The sequence below is a fragment of the Balearica regulorum genome, chromosome 1 (genome assembly GCF_011004875.1).
Source record: "Balearica regulorum gibbericeps isolate bBalReg1 chromosome 1, bBalReg1.pri, whole genome shotgun sequence".
NCBI classification, from domain to species: Eukaryota; Metazoa; Chordata; class Aves; order Gruiformes; family Gruidae; genus Balearica; species Balearica regulorum.
The window spans coordinates 77819843-77831868 of NC_046184.1; the positions used below are offsets into that span (position 1 = coordinate 77819843).

The 12026-nt window shown below is 42.6% G+C and overlaps 1 protein-coding gene across 4 annotated transcripts in view; it reads left to right on the plus strand.

The window, feature by feature from the left end:
* Positions 1-3900: 3900 nt before the first annotated feature.
* ARHGAP8 (Rho GTPase activating protein 8) overlaps positions 3901-12026 on the plus strand; it is an 86670-nt gene continuing 78544 nt past the window's right edge. For 2 of the 4 annotated variants that reach the window (XM_075760088.1, XM_075760097.1), the window contains exon 1: positions 4228-4406. The gene's annotated coding sequence lies outside the window, so the exon portion shown is untranslated. Of the gene's footprint in view, positions 4407-4633; positions 4704-12026 lie in introns of those variants that run through there. The other 2 variants (XM_075760077.1, XM_075760106.1) reach the window with 2 other exon arrangements.

Consider the following 12026-nt stretch of genomic DNA (forward strand, 5'->3'; position numbering starts at 1 on the left):
AAACGAGAGTATGGATGATTTGCCAGAGCAAATTGTTTTTCTGCTGAATTCAGTGACACTAACTCAGCAAATGAGGATTTGGCCCATATTAGCGTTTATTTCCTTTAAAAGGGAATGACTTTAAAAAGAGCCTGTGGATTCACGGGACTGCTATTACCACAGCTTGCTAATGATAATTACCATGGAATTTCCTGTTTGAGGAAATCCAACTGTGAGTTCATGAACATGTGTGAAAGCAAACAGAGAGGAAAAACAGAATTCAAACAACTCTTCAGTCCCTTAAATCTTGCTTTCGATTTGCAGCTTTCCTTCGGCGTTCAATTCTGTTTTGTAGCAATGAAAGGCTCTGACAAGTTGCCTGGATGGGGGAAGTATTAAAGAAATAAAACCAGGAACCAAGCAATTCTTTTTTATTGACGTATATTATTTTTTACCCTAAGTGGTGTAACAGGAATTTCTTCTCGCCTTCTAAATTAATGTTTTTGTTTTATTATCCATACAGTAATACTGCACTGCCATTTTAGAAATTACAGATGCACTGAAAGAATACTGGAGGTTCCACTGAATCTATGTATTTATGTTGCATTCATCGGGGTAACTGATACATTATACATCATAAATAAAAAGACACAGCGCCCCATATTAAGTCATTTTGCGTTAGAGGGCTCTCATTTGCAACTTTCTCTAAAGCAAATTTTAATAATAGTGAATTATGTTCCTTAAGTGAACCTGTATATAAATTACAGATTTAGAAATGAAAAATAGCATACATTTGGTTCTTGTTCATATGAAATGAAAGGCTAGAATATATACACATGGTAGAGTCAAATTGAATTCACTTTCCTATATAGTACTCTCTTATTTTGAACAAAAAAAAAAGGTTGCGTGACTTATTAAGCTTAGCCTGGTGAGATGTCACAGCAGCCTTACCCAAAAACATAACTTGCTGTTTCTGTTGAGCCTTCCTCCAGTTTGCATGAGGTCATCTGGCCTCAGTGTTGAGTCTTATCTTAAAGACCCACCATGCAAACCTACTGCACCTTGAGAGGCGATATTTTACCAAGTAAAAATCTGCAGCCTGATGTTACTCCACTATTTTATCAGCAAAACCTACTGTCTGTGACCAAAGTCTAGTCTATACGTAGCTTTAGATCCTGTCTACAGAATACTGATCATCTACCAGCCCAGTTAAAATAACACAAGAGGTATACACCTTGCACAGGTCTTCTGCCAACAGGAGGTGATGAACAGCTGAGTTAGCACCAAAGTCTTCCAGCGATGATCCTACAGTTCTTACAGTCATCGCTGCTCTGATTTAAATTTTGCTGCTCAGAAGATCACAGTGACTGGAAGCTCCTCTCTTCAAAATTTCTAGACAACCTCCTTCTACAAACTGTGCTCAGTGCTGTAGGCTGGGGTCTCTAAATAACCTGTTTATTTGGACGTGCAAAAGGACATAGAGAGTACAGGAGGGGAGAGTTTCATGCCTGGTGAAGGACATGGAAGTACAGTACAGTGGTCCAGCCAAAAATCTGGACTTGCCTGCCTCCCCTCCCATTTGTGCTACTGTTCTGAGGAATTATATGTCACTCTCAGTGAGGACCTCATCGTGGTCTTCACCGTCTGGAAGAAAGCAGCCTGGAGTCTCATATCAATTGTGAGCTAATTAAGAAAGTGGCAAAGCCCATGGAAAGAGATCTCTTTTAAGACCAAACTAACACTAAGCTCTCTCTAGCTTCTGTAGGACAAACTTAACATTTCATTTACCAATGAGCTTCACTTCTATATCTCATTTTGAGTTGACAGTTGGCTGCAACTGGGGAAGAGCAAAATGATTTTGTTTTAAATAATAAGATTTATTCTAAATCCATTGACTGGACATGTTCATAAAAAAGAAAGTAGAAGCAGTGTTCTCCAACTGTTCTTTTTGGGTTGCAGACAAAATGTTAATAGAATAAAAATACGAACAGAAAGAATGCATTTGAAATGGAAAAGAGGTATGTGCCAGAGCATTCATGTTGCGTACATAAAATCTCAAAGGCATGACTTCAAGTAAATCCACGAACTAGGCAATCTGAATGCATGGTTTTGCAGAAGAAACCTGTGAGGCAGACTTTGAAGTAAAAAAAATATAACATTTGGCTTTTCCAGCCTGAGGGGTTAGGCTAAAATCAATCAATCACAGGCATGCTGTGCCTTAATTTCAGGTCAGACCCAGTGGCCACAGCATCCCAGGAAAGACACTAAAAAGTCTGGAGACTTTTGTGTGGGACTTGCACTTGGTGAGAAAACGGATTGATCCAAGCAACTACAGGCTCTTTTCTCTGATCTCATTAGTACACAAAGCTTTAGAACAAATGCTGAAGGAAAAACTAATTAAAGATGTGGAGGTATATGAAAAACTAGTTAAAATGCAGCAGGACTTCACCAAAGATAGAACATGCCAGACTAAGCCAGTATCTTTGTCTGATAAATCATTTTCTCGAACAATGGAAATACGGTAGATCAAATCTATCTGGACTTCAATAAAACATTTGAGAGGATGCCATGCGAGAAAATATTAATTAAGATGGAGAGATGTGAATGAATGTAAGAAATGAAAAGTAAGGACAATACTGTGTGCTGAAAGGGAAACTTTAGATGGAAAGAGGTTACTGATGCAGTTCCACAGGGACTCATCTCAAAACTAATCTTACTTAAAATTTTATTAGTGACCTTGGCACAAAAAACATGAGTGTGCTAATGAAACTTGCTGATGACATAAAACCAAGACCTACTGTTATTACAAAAAAGGATTGGAATACCCTATGGAAAGACTTGGATGAGCCTGTGGACAGGAGAAAGAGAAATGACATGCAATTTAACAGTAGGAATACAAAGTTGGGCACTTACTTAGCAGAAATTCCTATTAATTCTAGTAAAGTGGGGTGAAGAGGAGTCTTCTCCAGATGGACAGAAAAAAGAAAAGGTATTGCATGAATTAATCACTCAGCAGCAGGAGCGAGCCAATTTCTGTTTGGAAAAGGCAGCGCGAGGGGTGTACCACGTAGCCAGAGCTGTAAGGGCAGTCGCATTGGGTCAGATGCCATGTCCCATAGCCCCCCCTTTCTGACAGTAGACACCAGCAGAAGCTGGGGAAAGTGAGTCTGGCAGGATTTTCGTGGAGCAGTGGAAGCATCCGGCAATTTGTGACTCAGTGAGGTGGTGTCCTTCTGTCTCTAATTATGTTTTTGCCCTTTTGGGTTTTTTTTACTTGATTTATCTCAGCTTACTTCCCATTCTTATACTGGCAATGACAATTTCCTAGTGTGAGTTTGAGGGTGTATAAAGAAAACGGCATGATCCTGGTGAAATTGTGGGATACGAGATCAACCTGGAGCCTTCTGTCAGGATGCTGATGGTACTTTGGACCTCTCCTAACTGCATGGGGATGCTTGGGTAGACCTAGAGGGGCTACTGGTGTCACATGCTTGTAAAAAAGGTACAGGAAAAGGATAAACGTTGGTCATACAGGCTGGAAAATTACACCAGGCAGACGTCGTCTGTTTGCTCCCCGGACGGACGGAGCAATGCCACCAAAGGCTTGCGGCGTGGGGCCCACCAGCAGCACGTGTGTGCCTTACGGCGAAGGGCCACGTCTCACTCCTCGACATCACTGGAATGAATTACAAAGGGCGGGTCCCCCCTGGAGCTCTTTGTCAATATGTTCATTGCTCCCTGCTGTAGTCAGATGGCGATGCTTGAAAACTTGATAACTCATTCATTCCCCCCCCCCCCGGCTAAACAATAAAGAGGCAGTAAAAAGAGACTAATTTCCACATTTTGCTTCCCCCCCCCGCCCTTCAGTCATCCAGCAGGCCTGCGGCAGCGCCGCCCCAGCCCCACACCCCCGGCCGGCTCTCTTCTTCTCCTGCCGCAAACCACCGGCGGGAAACGAAACCGAAAGGCCGGGGCCGTGCTGTGTCTCCGACACCCCGCGGCATTTGCTCTAAGAGCTGCCTTCCCCCTGCCCAGTTCACCTGTGTGAGAGGAGGGCGGTGGGGCGGCCCGAGTCCCCAGCGCACCGCCCCGCCAGCCCGGGGCCGACGACAAGAGCCCCGCTTCGCCTGCCCCGCGGAGCCCTTTCCGCCCTTCACACCGCTTCCATTTCGAACAGCGGGGCCCAGTACCCACCCGCCCCAGGCCTGAGGCGAGGGCGGCTACAGCACGGCCCAACAGCCCCCCCGCCCCGCGTTCCGCTGCCTCCCAGGGGCCGGAGGCTCCCACTGTGCGCCGGTCAGTAGCCTGCCCCCTCCGCCGGCTGGCCGCCCGTAGGGGAGGCCGGCCCCGGGGCGGTGCCGCCGCGGCCCGCCTCGTCTCGGCCGGGAGAAGCACCTGTGGTGCCTGCGAGCCCGCGCCGCCACCAGGTACGTGAGGCCGGCCCGGCCCGGCTGCCTGCCCCGGGGAGTGCGGAGGGGCCTGGGCTCGTCTGACCCCGGGGTCCCGCTCTGCCCCGGCTCCTTATCCTTGGGGCCCGTGGTGGTTTCCTCCGGGGCGGCAGCGATTTCCTCCCGGTGAGGGAACGTAAAAGTAGCTGGGCTTCCCGGGGGGAGAAACTCGCTGCCGGGAGGGGTTTCGGGGGCGGCGGGGCAGCGCGGCCCGGAGTGCCAGGTGTGATCCTCGGGGGCTCTTCCAGAGAGCGCTTCGGAGCTGCATATAGATATGTAGGTGTCTGTCAAACCAAGCGCTCTTTGCTTCTCGTTGTAACAACCTGTTGTGCTGCCATTGGGATGAAAGGTGCCTTATCTACAGGTAAGGCAGCCAATTGCTGGGTGTGGGATTCCCACCCCATTTTGCTCCGTCGGGTAGCGGCTGTACCAGGTTCCCCCGTGGAGGGTGCTGGGGCAGGCCGGGGTCGGGCAGGCTTTTGGTGTGTCCTTTCCGCGGGACGCTTTCCTTTTTACTGTTTCCCCAGTAATATGATTCAAAGGTCATAATGAAAGACAGGTTTATACTGTGATAGGTATGATATGAGGCTGTTATTTTACACTGGTGCTTACACCTTAGTCTGAGAACTGAGTCACATGGTTATTTGCACAAGGACATGACTCAATAGGATTCTGTATGTTAAGAATATGTGAAATAGTTTGCCGGGTTTGATAGTAGGTAGATGAATTTGTGCTCTTGTGGCCATCCCTACTGACTTTGTGGGAGAACTTCATAGGATGAAAAGTTTCTGCATGCGAGTCCTGTTGCAGAATTGGAGCTCGCATCGATATTGAAACCTCACAAGAAACACAGAAAATGGGGTAAAGATTACAGTAAACTTGTGATTGAGATTTAATGCTATGATTATAAGCTATAAAATATGTCTTAAAGAACATCTCTAGTTATATATTGATGTTGTGCTTTTAGGGTTTTCTTTTGTCATCTTTGTTACCAGTCCTTTGCAAATTAATTCCTTGTCACCCATGTTATAATATATGTAATTAGTTCACTTTTCAGCACTCTTTCTATATATGTTGCATCATATTTTTGGCATGTAGTTAAAATCTGTATCGGCATGCACGTGCACAAGGGGCTGAATTAATGTATATGAAACTTTCGTTCTGACCTTTCCAGATGTCTGAGTGATGACCTTGTTATTTTGTAGTAAGTTTTCCAGGCAGAAGGTGGTACAAGGTTTAGTTAAGGCTGATTTAGCTCCTGGGGGGGTGGCTGTTGTAAGCTGGGAGTACAGACTGGAACCGGTTCCTCTTGTTCGCTGCTATTAGCATTCCTGCAATTCCTTCTGTCCAGCCCCCTTCCAAAGGCACCCTGGTAGAAGTTGTCTACCAACAGGCTGAAACCCTTTAGGGCAAACAAACCCTTTAGGGGTAAGCCTCTCTTCCCATACTTGCGTGGCAGGCAAGCAGCTCACCTGAAATCTAAGGGAAAGGCCCGTTCCTGGTTAGATGCCTTTTCCCTTCCCACAAGGGTAATTGAGTGCACAGCCAGGAGTTTCCTGTCCTTGATGCAGTATGTTGTATCAATGACCTTGCTGGGGTTTTGGCTCTTCCCCCCCGCCTTAACACAGATGAGCTGTTGGCCTGTTTCTTGGTCCCTGAGCCAAATAATCACTGAACTGTCTTTCACTTCCACAAGTCCAACCGAAGTGGCTGAATGCAGGAGCAAAACTCATGGAGCAGTGGTCAGGGCCATTGAAGGTAGGAGCCTTGCTTCCAACACCAAAGGCTCTTCCAAGGAGGAGTGACCTCTGCTCTTGGGAGGTGTTTCGGCAGCTAAGTGTGATTTTTGCTGCTGGCGTGTTATACACCTTAAGTATGCTGACTAAAAGAAAAAAAAAAAGCATGCCATTTTAGCTTCAAATCTAACAGTTAGCTGAGAAGTCTCTGAATAGATCTAAGTCAGGCAGTGATGTTTCTGTAATCAAAGAAATTCTTTTTTAAAGGTGCTTTTACACAAGTCACTTACTCCAACATCTTCGGACAGAAATATGCAGTAATGCTAGATGGAACTAACTTTAATAAGTGAAATGAAACTGAGTTGCCTGTGTGGTTTTCTTAATTGTTAGAGCAGGAATTCAAAAAGTAAATAAACATGGAGGGGGATGTAAACTATTTTTAACATTCTTCTGGATTGAATAAATGTTTAATAATGGTACTGCTGGGGAAATGTGTAAACAGTATTTTTTGTACTCCTCTGTGAACTCTTAAGTTTCTTTTAAGAATATGGATAGAGCCATGAAGTCATTGTGTGACTGAGTATTCTACGTGCTTATGTGGGTATTGGTTTTTATCAGGTTTAAATTTAACAGATTTTTTTTTTTTCAGATAAATTGTTCAGAGTCAAAACAGTTTGTGGTGTAAAGAGTTTGTGCATAGTATAGCTGTAATGTTTGTGCTGTGCTGACTGGATTAGTTTAATTTTGAAATTCAGATACAATAGAACAGTCATTATTTAATAGGCATTCTGTTATTGAGACTATAAATCCCATTTTTAAAATTACAAATGTTTCATTTTGTTTAATGAGACAATAGAATAACTGTAGGATAAGTACCGTCACCGTGTAGACGATATAAACCCCGGTCCAAGATGTTATTGTGGCTAGGGATGTAGGCTGTAGCTCTGAGAGGTGGAAATTGGGGGATCTAGGCAAGCTGCTGCTCAGGAATGGGTCACGCAGCCAAGGCCACCTGGGAGCGACTCCTCACCCAGCATTAGTGTCCACAGCTGGACATACCACTGGTATGGCACCACCATAACCCACTGCCAGGCAAATGATACAGGCTGGCTGGGGCAACCACGTACGACCTGCTTGTGAGTTACGTGAGGCTGGAGTCACACAGGTTGACCCCCTTTGCTTTTGAAGAAAAAGGAAATGACCTTTGTATCTGGCAGCTTTCCTGCATGTTCCTTGCTTCATCCGCCCAGCTGAGCTGAGAAAAGAAGCAGCTGTTTCATATCCAGGAATGAAGAGGTTTGGCTAGGATTTGTATTATATAAAAAAAGCCCACACGTGATTTTTCATGAAAAAACAGGCCGTGTGAACAGTATCAAAATTTTAATGTCAAAATAAGTACAGAAAAAAAAAAGTAATTTGGGAATTTTGGAAAATGTAAAATCTTACTGGTTTTAATTGACGCCCCACCCAAAAAAAGCCACAAACAACAAAACAAAGCTTTAGAATATGTGGGTAAAAGTACTGATGATGGGAAAGTTTGAATCGGCAATCTCTAAGACTGAAAAGGAGTGAAAGTACAGAGTAACTGTAAAAGTATTGTCAAAAGACCTTTATTTTAGCAACACTGCTGGATATTACTCTCAGAAGACACGAATTCTGTTGTAGGTATACACTGCTCAAGCCTGACAGCTTAAAACCTGACAACTCAATTGGTGCCTTTTCAGGGAGACAATTATCAAAAAAGCTTTCTTTGCATCAGATGAGAGACTGGCAGGTAGTATTACCAGTATACTAAAGAGGGGCTTAGCTGAACCGTCAGATTTTCCCTGACCCTAACTAAAATAAGCTCTCTTGTTATAAAATATAAGGCATTTTAAAAAGATAGCTAAATGTAATCATTGACTTATACCTGGTTTAAGCAACAAGAACGTTTGAAGGAAGGAAAAATAAAGAAGAAATTATTATTTCTTCTCTGCTTCTCCTGGAAGTCTTACTTTGTTCATACTTACTGAATCTTTCATTTTTTATTACTGAATTCACTTGATATGGAATTGATGCAATCCATATCCTTTGAGAGGTTTTTTCCTCCTCACTCTGTCTTTTGGAGGCATAATCTTTGATCTATGATGACAATAATTTTCACGGCATGTGCAGACAGTGACTGCAGATGGGGAATAAGTAACATAAGCTGACAAACATGTAAGAAATAACAATCCTCTAATCATGCAAATATGAGATGGGTCAAACTGCACATTTGTAATAAATTTTGACTCCTGTGAGTGCTGCCATTTGCTACACCTGGGCTGCAGGTGCCTCTGAGAACCAAGGACTATGTGTCCAGTGCCAGGCACTCAGCACTGCATTCCAGCTGCTATTTGAGGTTTTCTGTAGACTGGTAGCTGTACTCAGTTTTCTTTTATTCTCAAGCCGATTCTTTATGTCAGACTAGTCTCCATATTCTTAGTTCTTTGAAGAGTAAAGCATGTCTAAATAAATAAGTAAAAAAAAAAAATAAAGTTTTGGGGAAAACCAACTACATATAGGTATTCCTTTAAGCTATTTTTTCATGCTTTTAAACTATTCCAAAAGTAAGGATTATATTTCTGTTTTCACCATTCAGGCAGCATGGCAGGCCTGTTGGCCAAGGGGAGCAAGCTAGGATTGGCTCTTCTGAGGGAACTGCTCTGTTTATATTACTTACATGTTGTCTCTTGGCAAACTCATAGGTAGTCTTCAAACAGTCTAAGAGAAAAGTTGTATTTCATGACTTAAAGTATCTCATTTGAAATTGTTGGCAGAAACAAAAATGGATTCCAGATCATCCATGTTAGCTCTGAGATCATTCCTTCTCCTCGTCCCTGCATGCAAGCCTTGCCTCTATGACTACATCCCTTAACAAGAGGGAAGGACAGTCATCATCTCAGTAGAAATGAATGGTTCTTCTCCAGGTCACATTCTCCTGTCCAGAAGCTGAAGAAGGAATTACATGGAAACAAAAAATACTGTTGTGAGTCTGTAATTGAAAATATGTCTTTGCACACATGCATGGGGACTAAAAATCACGTTGTTGAGGCGTATTCCTCTCTGGCATTCCTGAAGGTTTGTGTGCTAGGCTTAGGAAGCGCATTGCTCTTTTTGTAACACACTTTGTGGCTTTGTATCCATACATAAACTTTTAATTTTAAAAAACATAGTAATTCTATTGTAGAATATCATGTTGACACCAGTGTAGGTCATCATCAAGGCTGAATCTCAAGATTAGCTGTACAGACTTCTGCGTATTGGTGGGATGGAATAACTGATAGCAATTGTAAGTTGCTATTTCTGAGGCCAAGCAATGTAAGAGGATGTAACAGCTGATGTGCTGATAGGAAAAAAAAAAATGGTGAGACAGAACAGTCTTGGGTTTCATTTCGAGCTATGTTAGTGGACACAGATTTTCTGCTTATTATCCCCAGTTCGGACTCATTCAACTTCTCTCTTATCTCATCTCTTCTCTCTTATCTTGTTCAAATTCCATTTCTTTCACTTAGCCTTCTCAGTAACCCTTCCTGAACTCCCATCTTCCATGCTTCTTTTGAGGTTGGAAAGTATCAGCCCACAAACAAACTTGTGAAGAACTGAAGAGAAAGCCTCAGACTTGGAAGTTTCAGGTGATACCAACTAGGCTATGATACCAATCGTGTCCATAGTAAAGAAAATCCCCAGCAGTGTAACTTCATTGCCTTTCAGTGATGTCTGCCTTAAGAGCATTTTCTTTGATTTGTTCATTCTGAAAATATCTTTTATACTTTTTATGTTAATATATTCTGGGAATATTTCTTTTAACTGTAGATTGTTAGCAAGACTACAGCTGACATTGTGTGCTGTGAAGTGCTTGTATTTCACTAGATTTTTCTAACTTTGAAATTAAGCCTGCTGAAGACTTTGAGCTTCCTCTTCTATATGGCTCCCACACAGCCATCAGGAAATACGCTGTCTTTGGCATGATGCTGCAGGATCATGGTGATAAAGCTGAACATCAGAAAGATGTTCAGATGGACGAACATTCACCAGGAATTAGTTGTTCTATGGCATACAGTGACTTTCTCTGACAGTTACATATGGTGACAGCATAACACAGTGAAGATAACATGTAACAAGTTAAAACGTATACCAAGTTTCTGCAGATAGACACTTCAAAACAAAACAAACAAAGAAAAATTTAAACTAACCCTTAAACTCCTTACAGAGTTCTCAGGCATTTGCATCGTGGTAGCCCTTAGTGGGGATTTTGTTGGCCATCACAGGCTCACACTGATGAGCGTGGGGAGCTTGGGCTAGTTGTAAAAAGGGATGCACAGGAAAAAGTTACAAGGCTGTTTACAAGGAAATAGGTGGTGGTGGGGTTTTTTAACCCCTGGTCTCCAGTGAAGAGTCTCTGTAAATATCCACATCTTCTTAATATTTTCCTGATACCATATAACTGACACTATTCCTGTTTTGTCTGATGTTGCGCTCTCAAACCTCTGTTGCTTTATGCACACATGCATGTCTACTAAAAAATTTCCACTGAGATGCCTATCAGCTAAAAAGCTGTAGAGCCACCTCTATGTGAGCATTAAAGAAAACCCATTCCATGTCATTTGTTAGACAAATGAATATAAGGTCTATAAACACATGACAGTGTGCACGCTGATAAACCAGTGTATTGGATGCTACATCCTGAAATACTTCATGGTATCTTTTATCATGTAACTAAGAAGAACTAGAGAAGATTCAGAATATAAACCTGGTGAGTCCATTTTTATTTTTAAGAAGGCATTGAATTATTGGGGAAGAATGCATAACATGCCATACAATAAATTGGAAAGACTAAGGTGTTTCCATTCATAGACTTTCCACATCCATCTTTACTGTTATTCAGTATATTAATCTACCATGTGAGGCAGAGAAAAGTGCCAAAATTTTGTTTGCTATATACATAATTTTTCATGTGTTTACACATACTAAATATGGAAATGAATCGAAACAATGAAAAAAATTAAGATTTTTATCCGCTTTTTTTCTCTAAATCTCACTCTCTCTTCTGATAAATGTTACTAACAAAAGTCTGTAGTGTCATGGGAGCTTCCACTTTTGGAAGCTGTCCCAAGCTTGAGAAGCCACTTGCATGAAGCTTGAGTGTGAGGCTGAAATTCAGAAGTTTGGCATGTTTGGTACAAAGCTGGCTTTGAAAAAAGCCTGTGCACTGAGGGCTGATCTCTGTAGCTTCAGAGAATACTGACATTCCCAGCAGCTCATTTGTATCTTTCTTCAGTAGGTGGTAGTGTGGAAACCACAGTAGCTTTAACTTGAAATCTCAGTTCGATATAACTGCTCTCTTTTGCATGGATGTAGTGCTGGTTGTCACCTATTGGATGAAATAGAAACAAAAATGTCACTTTTCTGAAAAACATTCTATAGGTTTAGGTTTATGGGGTTTGCACCCTGTGTTTTAGGAGCTGAGAACTGGCAATTTCAACCTTCTTGTTGAACGTTAGCTGAGACAGTGTACATGGTGGGATGCTAGGAATGCTGAAGCTGGGTGCCGCAGAGGGGACTTGCCACAGAAGGTGGATAATTCTTGTGGTCCTCAGAAGAGAGTTTTAGCATAAGCAATGATCCTATGCATGGGAGGAAAATACCTGACAACATAGGAGTGAGATCCTATCCCGACTCAGTCAAGCTTAGTGTGAGTTGCGGTGGTGACTTCTGTGGACACAGAATCTCACTCTGTGCATGCAAGAAGGACATTAAACCAGTAGGCGAGTTTTCATGTTAAACTTGGAAGCCAGAAATAACCAGTAGTAGCTTAGTATCATCTTCCCTGCTCCTGTATGTC